Here is a 12,195-nt window from a genome sequence, read left to right as displayed (position 1 = left end):
TTTTTGTTCCTTTTTTGGGGAATTGAGCCCTAGTAGCTTATGCCTTATTTGGATCATGGTTTGCCTCCTAGCTACGGGGGTGGTTCCTTAGGGTCCACATGGTTGGGTGGCAAAACTTGAGGCTTGTTCAATGCACGACAACAAAGTCCTTTCATGAAGATGCTTGGATATTGCTTATGAGGATATTTGAAGATGTCTTTTGATTACTTTGTACTTGATGTAAATTTTGAATGATGTATATTGTATAAAATGGAAATGATTGATGTATTGAAAGTAAACCCATGTAAAAAGAATGGGTACATAGAAATGAAAAAATATATTGAGGTCTATGAAATATAAAGAAAGGGTTGTTATCTCTCTCTCTCTTGTGTAAAGTTAAATCTTGATATGTGCATTATGAAGATTCTTTGAAAATGTGAGATAATGTTATGTTTCACTTCTTTAATGAGAATCATGCTTTACTTGTATCTATGTTCTTTTGTTTACTAAATGTATCATGCTATGGATAATGTATTGTAAAAATGTTATCTTAAAGATAGGACATGATTTGGATTAACCAACTTAGAGTCTTAAGGAAATCAAACTAAGGAGCAATCGTAGGGAATGTGTTTGACATTATAAACAAAAAAAAACTTATCCATCTTATAGAATTAGGCTTAGTCTTGTTAGGTTCCCTGATAGGGCAGTACAATATGTGCTAGGGAAACATCACCAAGATTCTTTTGATTTAGGTAAAGTATGGAGAGCTAATCATCCATTACAACTGATTCATACTAATTTATATGAATGTGTCTATCCTTCACTTTCAGGTGCCAGGTATCTTCTTACCTTTATTGATAATTATAAAAGAAGAGTGTGGATTTATTTCCTTGAAAAGAAGAACAAAACATTTGAAGTTTTTCAAAAATTTAAGGCATTCGTTGAGAATCAAAGTGGGAAAAGCATCAAATGCTTAAGAACAGATAATGGGAGTGAATATTGTAACTATGCATTTGAGTCATTTTGTAAAAAATATGGTATTAAAGTGCAAAGAACAACTCCTTATAGTACTTAACAAAATATGGTAGCCAAACAAATGAATAAAATTCTTTTAGAAATGACTTGTTGTAGATTGCATTTTTAAAAGTTTACATTATAAATTCTGGGGCTTGGATGTTTCTTGTACTTCATATATTGTGAATAGAATTCCCACCAAAGCCCTCACATATATAACCCCTGAAGAAGCTTGGAGTGGTAGAAATCCCCATATTGGTTATTTTAAATTATTTGGGGTGTATTGCTTGGACACATATTCTTGATGAAAAGAGAAAAATGTTGGAATAAAAGAGTCACACGTGTTTTTTTCTGGGTTATAGTGAAGAAACAAAGGCTTATAAGCTATATGATTTGAAAACAAACAAGGTATTTGTTAGTAAAAATGTAAAGTTTGATGACCATTCACAACTTACAATCACCTCCTCTCCCATGAAAACAATAAATCCTTCTTTGATTATAGAAATAAGTGAAGACTATATTGATGAGGATGAAGAATACATCACTTATACTAATGAAATAACTAATGCTTGTAATCAACCATTATTTGCAAGAAGTGATGCTGAAGATTTTTTTTTTCAGCTAGACACAAGACAAGGAATATTGAACGAATCTATAGGCAAGACTCAAATATCCAAGTAAGGAGTGGCTATTCTCTCATGGTCAAAACATTACAAGTAAATGACCCAAAATCATACGAAGAAGCTAGAGGGAAGAAAGAATGGGAGTAAGCCATGAAGGAAGAATATAATTCATTAATGGAAAATAAAACTTCAAAACTTGTACCCCATTCAAGAGGTAAGAATGTTATTGGATGCAAGTAGGTTTATAAACAAAATTTAGATCAAGTGGTGATATAGAAAAAATCAAGGCTAGATTGGTTGCTAAATGATATTTAAAAAGAGGGTGTTGGTTATGAAGAAACATTTAATCCTGTCATTAAAATGAATATAGGTAGAGTTATTCTATCTTTCGCTGCAAGTCTTGGGTGTCATCTTCATCAAGTGGATGTAAAAAATGCTTTCTTAAATGGAGACTGATACGAAGAAATATATATGGATCGACCCCCAGGTTTTGTAGATCATCAACATCCTAATCATGTTCGTAGATTAAATAAGTCACTTTGTGGACTTTAGAAAGCACCAAGAGCATGGAATGAGAAGATTGATATGCATTTTCAACTTCATGGGTTTAGAAAATGTAAATTAGACCCAAATCTCTATATGAATAAAGTAAAAAATGAAATTATTATTGTTGCAATTTATATAGATGATCTACTCATAGCCGGACCAAATATTGGGCTAATTAATGACTTAAAATTAGATCTCAAAGGGGCATTCTTTATGAGTGATTTTGGTGAATTAAGTTATTTTCTTGTCTTAAAAGTTAGTAGGCTTCATGATGGGTTGTTTTTCTCTAAAACAAAATATGCTTTGGAACTTTTAGAGAAATTTAAAATGCTGGAATGTGAGCTAGCCCCTACTCCTTTCCAATTTGGAGTGCTTTACAATGAATTTACCTACAAGAAGGTAGATCCTACATTTTATAGACAAATTTTTGGTAGCTTGCTTTATCTAACTCATTCTAGACCAGATCTTTATTTTGTAGTAAATGTGGTATCTAAATCTATGTAGGAACAAAAAGAAAGTCATTGGATGGCTGCAAAGAGGATTTTACAATATATTCGTGGAACCATTTACTATGGTATACATTATAGCTACATGTGCTCAACTTCTTTGATTAGATTTATAGATTCAGACTGGGATGGTGATAATAATGACAAAAAATCTACTGGAGGCTATATGAAGCAACAAAAAACAAGCAACTACATCATTGTTTTCATGCAAAACAAAGTATAGAGCAACAGAGGAAGTAGGAAAAGATGCAGTTTGGATTTGAAATATTTTATTTAGCTTGGATTTACACAAAGTTTAGCTACTACTTTGTATTATGAAAATCAAAGTACTATACACGTTGAAAATAATCCTGTTTCCCATGCTGAAACAAACCACATTGAGATTGATGTTCACTATATCAAGGATCTTGTTCAAGAAAATATTATTAACCTCTAATTTTGTCCAAGTGAAGATCAAACAATTGATATATTTACTAAGAGTATGCTCGAAGCTAAATTTTTGAAGTTATGTGATATGCTAGGCATGATTGGGGTGAAAGTTAAGGGGGGATAGTTAGTATAATGTTCTCCGCTTTTGTATTCTTCTAGCCAATCTTAAGGGAGGATGTTAGGAAGATTAAGATTGTCTAGAATGTTCTAGAGTAGATGGAAGAAAATTTCTAGAGTCTTTTATGGAACATTCCAGATTGTGATTTCTAGAGTCTTCAATGGAACATTCCAAATTTTGAGTAGAACATTCTAGGATGTAGAATATTCTATAAGAGTTCCTTCCAGATATTTGTACTACCTCTATAAATATGTATTATGCATAAACAAGCATTGCATAGTTAGAAGCTATTTGATAGTTCTAATGGTTGTAAGGAAGTAGATTAATATATTCCTATTTATTAGTTACATATCTCTTGTTTGCTCTATTTTTTGTCAAATTTTATCATATTGTAGTAACTATTATTATGGTATTTTATATTATTTGTAGGCTATTTTAACAAGCTTCATGTGCGCCCTTTAAATCACTTGCTAGAAATATTTCAAAGGAATTTCTTGTTTCTTGCAAGGTAGTCTTGGAGAATGCTATTAAGGTTTTGGATCTTGTTGCAGGTGTGTCTAGGGTTTCAACCTTGCATCGCAAGACCATTGTTCCTATATGCAAGCCTTTTCCCCTTAGACTATCTATAGGAATGGAGAAGGAGATAATTCACATTACTTCAATTTTTTTTTCTTGCGGTCTATTTTGTCAATTTCGAGGTTTATGTTCCAATCTTCCTCAATTGCATACTTAAATATCACAACATTGGGAATCTCTCCTTATAGTTTTTGTTCATATTTATCCCATGGTTTAGGGTTATTTCATTGCTAAATTCAAGAATGTTGGAGATAGAATGATGATTTTATGTGATGATTATTTCAATTGAGAAGATAAGTTTCCGTTCATGGGTAAACCTTGACATTGAAATTTACCCCTCTTTTGAGAAGCTCAACAAAATCTGTATTTCAGATTAGGCTTCCCAACCTACCTTTTCATATATGGATTGAATTGCTGTTAGAGGAAGTGGGTGAGGGTTTGAGACTTTTTGATGATAAGGATTCGTTTGATATTTTTCATTCTACTTATGTCTGGCTTTTGGTTGACATGGATGTTTGTAGTGGGCTCCATGTTGAGACCAAGATTGATTCTTCCATAAATCCCTGGATTCAAAAACTCAACTATGAAGGCATACCTTATAGATGTCGAAGACGTTTCAAGGTTGGGCATATTTTCCCTTACTGTGAATTAGAGAAAAAGAAAATATCTATTACTTGGTGGAGGGTTGCTTCTTCTAAACATTACTTTGTTAGGAAGAAAACCTTTTCTTAGGTGGTCCCAAAAGATTCTTCAACTGTTGAGGCTAGTCTGCCTCTTACAACTAGTACGGGTACTCCTATTGCTGATTGTTCTGCCTTTGATGAGCCTTAGGTTGATGGTTGTGTTGCTGATGTTTTGACCAATGGATTTCCTATTTCTTCTAGACTACATGGTCTATATGTTGATCGTTGTCGGTTAAAAGTTATCCACCTTTGGACACTATCGATCTTCCTTAGATTTCTGTTGGTCTTCCTTTCCAAGTTGGAAAATATTTTTCCCTTGATTTGAACTAATGCAATTTAATGCTACTGGGGTGGAAGAGGGTTAGATCACAGCAAAAGAAAAAAAATCTAAATCTCTACAATCCTCTTTTGATATGACCCTTCATTCTAATAGGGACATAACTAGAGGAAAATCATTATTGGTTATGATTGGTTAGGGTTTATGACTAAATTTTTATGGTTTGGTTTCTTCTTTCCATTCAACATCTTGATTGGTGATAGATATTTTTATATCTCTACATTACCTTGTGTTCATCCTATTTCACCTTGAGAGCAGTCTTGAATATTTTTTGATGTGGGTTTCAGGTCCCTCCAAAACCTGCCTTGTAATTGGTTTCAAGTCCCTTAAAAATCTATTTTTTACTTGATAAAAAATATTATTTTTTATGCCCAACATAGCCATTTTTCTTTCCAAGCATCCATATTCTTATCCATCTTTTCTCCAACTCTATCCTAGACCTTTGTATATCTTAAGCTTTTCTCTAAAGGAATACCTAAATATGAGTATGCTAAGCTTCCTTCTTTGGCTCCCAAAATGTCTAAGATCTTTCTTTGAGTTATAACTTTAACCAAAAAGAAAAAAATGTTTAATTTTTCTTGATTAGCACTTACCTTGAAGCCTTTAAATACTTTTTCAGTATTCTCTTAAATACTATAACCTCCTCCCTATCGCCTTTCCAAAAAGCATAGTGTCATCTACACATTGCTAATGAATGGAATTAGAACTGTAGAAATGATCTTTACACCTTCATAATACTATTATTTTGTGCTTTCAACAAGGTTCTACCTAATGCCTTCCATAATGCGGAATACAAAGGGAAAAAAGAGACCCCCTTGTTGGATTTCTCTTGAGCTATCAATGAAACCTTGTGGGGATCTAGTTATAAGTACTGAGCATTTAAGACTAGATATACAATAAAGGATTAAACTAATCCATGCTCACTGAACCCAAATGCTTGCATACACTTACATAAAAAATCTCCAATCAACTTTATCGTATGTCTATTTGATATCTAATTAAATGATCATGTTGAGATCTTTTATATTTGAATTGAGCGAATGGTTTCCTGAGCTATTATTATTGTGTCAAAAATTGACTGTCCTATGACAAAACCACTTCTTCTAATACTATACATGGAAAAATGTGCTTAACCCTTGGCCAATACTTTATAGATTGTATTAGATAATTAAATAAGTCTAAATTCATCTAACACTTGAGCCCTCTCATTCTTAGGAATCAAAGTAATAAACATGTTGATTTCTCTAAAAAATCTCCCCCCATTCTTAACTAATTCCAATACCTCTGACAACTTTGCTCCCATAGTATGCCAATATTTTTCGAAAAAATGTAGTTGGAAATCTGTTTGGCTCCAAAGCCTCCTCTAGATGAAGTTGAAAATGAGATGTCTTAATTTCTTCTTTACTGATTTTGGCATTAAGAAATATGTTTTAATCTTTTGTAATAATCTTAGAACTCCTAGCATCTTTCTCCAAGTTTCATATTTTCTCCTTCCACATCATTCAAAACATCCATGAAAAACAAATTGTTTTTTGTTAATGATTTCTTAAGGCTCACATTACATAAAGAAATAGGTCTAAATTCATCTAAAACTTGAGCCTTATTCTTTTCAGGAATTAGAGTGATAAATGTGTAGTTAATATCTCTAAAAAATCTACCCCCATTCCTAGTTTCATCCAATGCCTATGAATTTCGCACCCAAATTTTGCCAACATTTTTGGAAAAAATAGCTATAAAGCCATTTGGCCCCAAAGCATTGTTTGGATGAAGTTGAAAAAGAACTATTTTAATTTCTTTTTCATTGAACTTGGCATCAAGAAATATGTTTTTCTCTTCCATAATAATCTCAAGGGTTCCTTATAACATCTTTCTTTAAGATTCATATTTCAATCCTTCTACATTATTCAAAACAACTATGAAAAATAAATTTTTTAATCAATTCTTGAGATTCCTTTATTAAAACATCATTTTCAACATTTAACTTTTGAGTTCTAATAATATTTCTTCTCTTCTTTGTACTATTATCGAAGAATTTTGTATCCGCATCTCTTTCTAGCCAAATGTCTCTAGATTTTTGTTGCTAGAAAGTTTCTTCTTTTTCAATATTTCTTCAAATTCTTTTAATAGGTCTTTTCTTGTAAATATAATTGAATCTATGCCCAACTATATAAAGTCCTCTTTCCAACTCATTAATGTTCTTCGCAACAGTTTCTTTAGTAGTAAAGATATTTTTGAATTACTAATCTAGGGGATAAAAATTAGTGGAAACTAAAATGTCCCCAATGCTCCAAGAATCAACATCATTACAAAGTGTTCACAATTTTAACTCCAACACAACTTGAACAGGCAAAATTGGAGTTTAGATGCCAAGGTTATGACTGATCAAAGTTTGGTCAAACTAGAAACAAAGGCCGTAAAAATGTGAAAAAATAATCATCTCAAAAGTGTTGAACAATGGATTTCAAATAAAAGAGCTCCTCAAAAGCTTTCCAACGATGTTCATTTCATCAAAAAAGAAGATCAGATGTGAAAGTTATGATAGTTTGAAGTTTAGGTGAAAGTGTGGATCCTGATGACATCAGCATGACATCATAAGATCTTATAGAGAGGAAAAAAATTCAAGTTCAAGTTCAAATTCCTATTTAATTCAAATTAAAGAAATTAGATAAGGGGGTTTGAACTCCCAACCATTGCCCTCCTTAAAGTAAGCCCGAGCAATGGGCTATTTATGATATATTTAATATTAAAGGAAGAGTTGTTATCTATCCACAACAAATCTGCCCAACCTTATTTAAATAAGGTTATTTTGTTAAAACAAACACCTCATAATAGAATAAAATCCAAAACAAAAGAATGGTAAAAGAAAAAGGTCGAAGATACATATTTTTAAATTAGGGGATTATGTTGGTTATTTGTTTTAGCCCATTTTTGGCTAAATTTGATGTATAAAACAGGGGTAGTAGGCTTTGAAAAGGCATTCAGGTGATGAGAAGGAGAGAATACTCTAGAAATTTTGTTGTCAGTCTTGTACATTAGAATATTGTGATGCTATTGTACTTGAAGGGAATGATCTTGTAAACACTTGTAATTGATTCTTGGAGTTAATTGGATCAATCACCTTATTGAGAGGGACCTAGAGATGTAGTTTGACCTATAGACGAACTCCGTTATCAATTTGTGTTTTTCCTCTATCTCTCTACTCTCTTTCTTTTAGTTTATCACTTTTGTATGCTTTATTTATTTAAGCATTTCATTATGTTAATTCTCTTAACTAAAATTTTGAATTAACTTTATCTAATTATGTTAAGCATTCCTCTGTAATAGTCTTAGATCCTAATTAGATCAAATTTGGTATTAGAGCTCTTGTGTGATTAGTATTGCTGATTTGAATGCTAACAAGATCTATGATCAAGAAAGGCAAAGGAAAGCTTGAGGAATACAATCTTGAGATTGGAAAGCGAAGGACTAAACCATCATCACAAATGGTAGATGAAGGTGGTGGACAAATTTTTCAAGATAAGAGTATCTAGAAGACTCTTCAGAATTTGCAACCAATGGTAGAAGTTTTGGTACAGGAAAGAGAAGAAAATATGCGAAGACATGCAACTCGGAAGGAAAAAGGGAAAAATAAAGGAGATGATCGCGATCCTCCAAATACACCTCCCTCTTCTCCATCTTATCCTTCTTCCCCCTCTTCTCCTTCGTCTACCCATTTTGAGTCTTCTAACATTTTTAAGGGTGAACATAAGCCTCGAATCAAGTTGGATGTAAAGTTTGACTTGCCAAAGTATTATGGGGAGTTAAATGCCGAGAAATTAGATGATTGGATTCATTAAGTAGAAGTCTACTGTAGAGTTGAAAACCTTGTAGATGATGCTGATAGAATTTAGTTAGCCACTTTTTGGTTAGGTAGTGTAGCTCTAACCTAGTGGGAGAGTAGGACTTGGGATGAAACTTCAGAGCATGGTAAGTTCAAATTATCTTGGTCAGAATTTGTTAGCACTTTAAAGAAGCAATTTTATCCCCTAGGCCATATGCAATAGTTAATGATGAAATAGCAACATTTTAGGCAAGGGAAAGGTCAAACTGTCAAGGAGTACACCCATGAATTTCATAAAAAAGGCCATTTCATTAAATGTTCCATTGTACACCTAGGATACTTTACTCAAGTACATAGGTGGCCTTCATTCTTACCTTAGACATTCTATTTTGGTTTTTAATCCATGTAACTTGGATGGAGTAAGTGCACAAGCAACACACTTAGAGTCAAGGGGTAAGGGGAAAAATATAGCTACAGTAAAGAAAGAGGGTGAAAAACCCACATACTCACGTTGCAAGAAAGAAGGGCATGATGATTTTAAATGTTGAAAGCTACATTCAGAAAAGAGGCCAAAGCGATATGGTGGAGACAAAGGCAAACAAAAGACTGCTGCTATAATTCAACAAGATCTTGGATCTAATTCTAGAGATGAGACAAAGGTTGTTGCTATCGAGATCTAAGGTAAAGGAAAATGTATATCACTTTCATCAACTACAAGTTCTTCAAATATAAGTGCAAGTACAAGTAAATAATCTTCTCCTAAGAATGATAAGAAAATGAATGAATTATTTCATATTCGGGTTGTTATCAAACATACTAAGGTTGATACTTTGTTTGATACGAGTTCTCAAGTTAATTTGATATATGAAGAAGTTAAAAAGCTTAACTTGACTACAATACCTCATCCAAAGCCATATCCGCTTGGATGGGTTTGTAATGAAGCATAGTTACAAGTAACTAAACAATGTAAATTGAGATTTTCTATCACTGCAAACTTTGTAGATGAGGTAGAAGCTAATTTAGTCCCATTAGATATTTGTGGTCTTGTGCTTGGGAGTCCATACCTATATGATCAGAAAGCTATCTTTTATATGGGTGTGAACAAATATCATCTTTTTCAAAGATAAGGTTGAATACACTGTACGAGCACATAAGATAAAGAGTAATCTTGCACTAGTTAATGCTGGTCAGATGAAAAGGTTAGTCAATTCTAGTAAGAACTTTGCATTAATGCTTGTAAAAGCCAAAGAAGATGAAACATCTAAGGCATTCAAGGGGTACAATCCTAAACATAAATCTAAAATGGTCAAGATTATTTTCATTTATGATGACTTGTCTCAGGAACCAAAAGGGTTACCTCCCAAGAGAGAGATTCAACATGAAATTCAGTTACGACAGGATATGCCACTTCCTAGTATCAGCATGTATCATTTATCAGTTCTGTAGAATGAAGAAATTAAAAAGAAGGTTTAGGAGCTGGTTAAGAAAGGAATTATTCATCCAAGTACTTCTCCTTGTGGTTCTCCTATTGTGTTGGTTCCAAAGAAAGATGGGACTTGGAGAATGTGCATTGACTACAGGGCTTTGAACAAGATAACAATATAGAACAAGTATCTTCTTCCTAGAATATATGATTTACTTGATCAGTTGAAACATGAAATTTATTTCACTAGGTTAGACTTACGTAGTGGATATCATCAAATTTGAATTGTAGAGAATGATATCTAGAAAACTGCTTCCAAGACAAAACAAGGGGCTATTTGAGTGGTTGGTAATGCCTTTTGGGCTTTGTAATGCACCGACTACATTTATGAGAGTCTTGAATGGTGTCTTCTGTCCCTTTATTGATGATTTTGTCAGTCTATTTAGATGATATCATTGTATTTAGTAAGTCTTGGGATGATCATGTAACTCATGTAAAAAGAGTCTTGGATATATTGAGAAAATAATTTTTTAATGTAAAGATGTCTAAGTGTGAATTTACTAAGACATAATTAGTGTACTTAGGCTATGTCATAGGGGATGGTCAATTGAAAGTAGACCTTACAAAGGTCGAATATATTGTAAAGTTGTCTAAGCCAAGTACAGTTATAGAAGTCAGGAGCTTCTTAGGTGCAGTTCAATACTAGAGGAAGTTCATTGCAAACTTCTCTTACATTGCATCACCATTACATGCATTAACCAGTATGAAGGTAACTTTTCAGCGGGGAGGTCCACAACAAAAGGCTTTTGACACTTTGAAGGAAAAATTGAGCACTGCACCAGTTCTAGCTCTACCTGATTTATATCAACCATTTAAAATCAAGACAGATGCAAGTGGGTTTGCCATGGGAGCTGTAGTAATGCAAGGAGGTAAACCAATCTACTACCACTCTGAAATTTTTTCAGGAGCAGTAACTATCCCACTTATGATGAGGAACTTTATGCTTTAGTTCAGAGTGTTAAGAAATGGAAGCACTACTTAATGGGAAAGGAAATTGTAATCCACATTGATCACCGACCACTGCAATATTTGCACTCACAATCTACGTTGCAACAAAGTAAGAACTTTAGGTGGATGGGTTTTCTAGAATAGTTCATTTGGTAATTAAGTATAAGAAGGGTGTCCATAACAAAGTAGCAGATATGCTCTCTAGGCCTCCTTTTAATAATTCTTTGATAATCCTTTAGAATAGTTCTATGGTTCATGAAAGTTTTCAGGAACAATATGGTAATGACGAGAACTTTAAGGATATCTGTGTAGCTTTAATCTAGGGTAAACATGTAGAAGAGAAATATTACTATGTGCAGGATAATTTGTTGTACCACTTGGGAAAACTATACATTCCTAAAGATGAACAAGCACATGTCATCTGTGAAGCACATACCTCTTTGATTGCAGGTCATTTTGGGGTAAGTAAAACACTGGCTCAATTATAGAAGTATTGTTACTAGCCTTGTATGCAAGAAACTATCACCAAGTATATACAAGGATGTGTAATGTGTGCAACTAGCAAACCAATTAATAGGAAATTGGGTGTGTACACACCACTACCTGTACCATCCTGTCTATGGGAAAGTGTGTCCATGGACTTTGTGGGGGGTTTACCTATGTCTAGGAAGGGTCATATGATTATTTATATGTAGTAATTGATCAGTTCAACAAAATGTGTATTTTAATGCCTTGTAAAAAGTAGGTCATTGCTGCACTAATAGCTCATTTGTACTTTCAATTTGTATGGGTTCATTTTGGGTTACCTACTTCTATTGTATCAGATTAAGATTCTCAATTCTTGGGGGAATTTTGGTCATCTTTATGGGGACTCATGGACACCAAGCTAAAGAAGAGTACATCCTTCCATCCACAAACCAATAGACATACATAGTTAGTCAACATGATAGTTGTTCATCTTCTCAGAGGTTACTGCAATAAACATCCTAAGTTGTGGGATGAAAGTCTTCATTATGTGCAAAATGCTTACAACCATGCAATGCACTCTTCTACAAAGAGGTCTCCTTTTGAGACTTACTTCAGTTACTTGCCTAAGACACCAATAGATTTTGCTTCTGGGAAGGATGATGTTG

Source organism: Cupressus sempervirens, chromosome 9 (assembly GCF_028749045.1).
Source record: "Cupressus sempervirens isolate cs-2001-9-10 chromosome 9, ASM2874904v1, whole genome shotgun sequence".
Lineage (NCBI taxonomy): Eukaryota > Viridiplantae > Streptophyta > Pinopsida > Cupressales > Cupressaceae > Cupressus > Cupressus sempervirens.
This window is presented reverse-complemented; position numbering follows the sequence as displayed.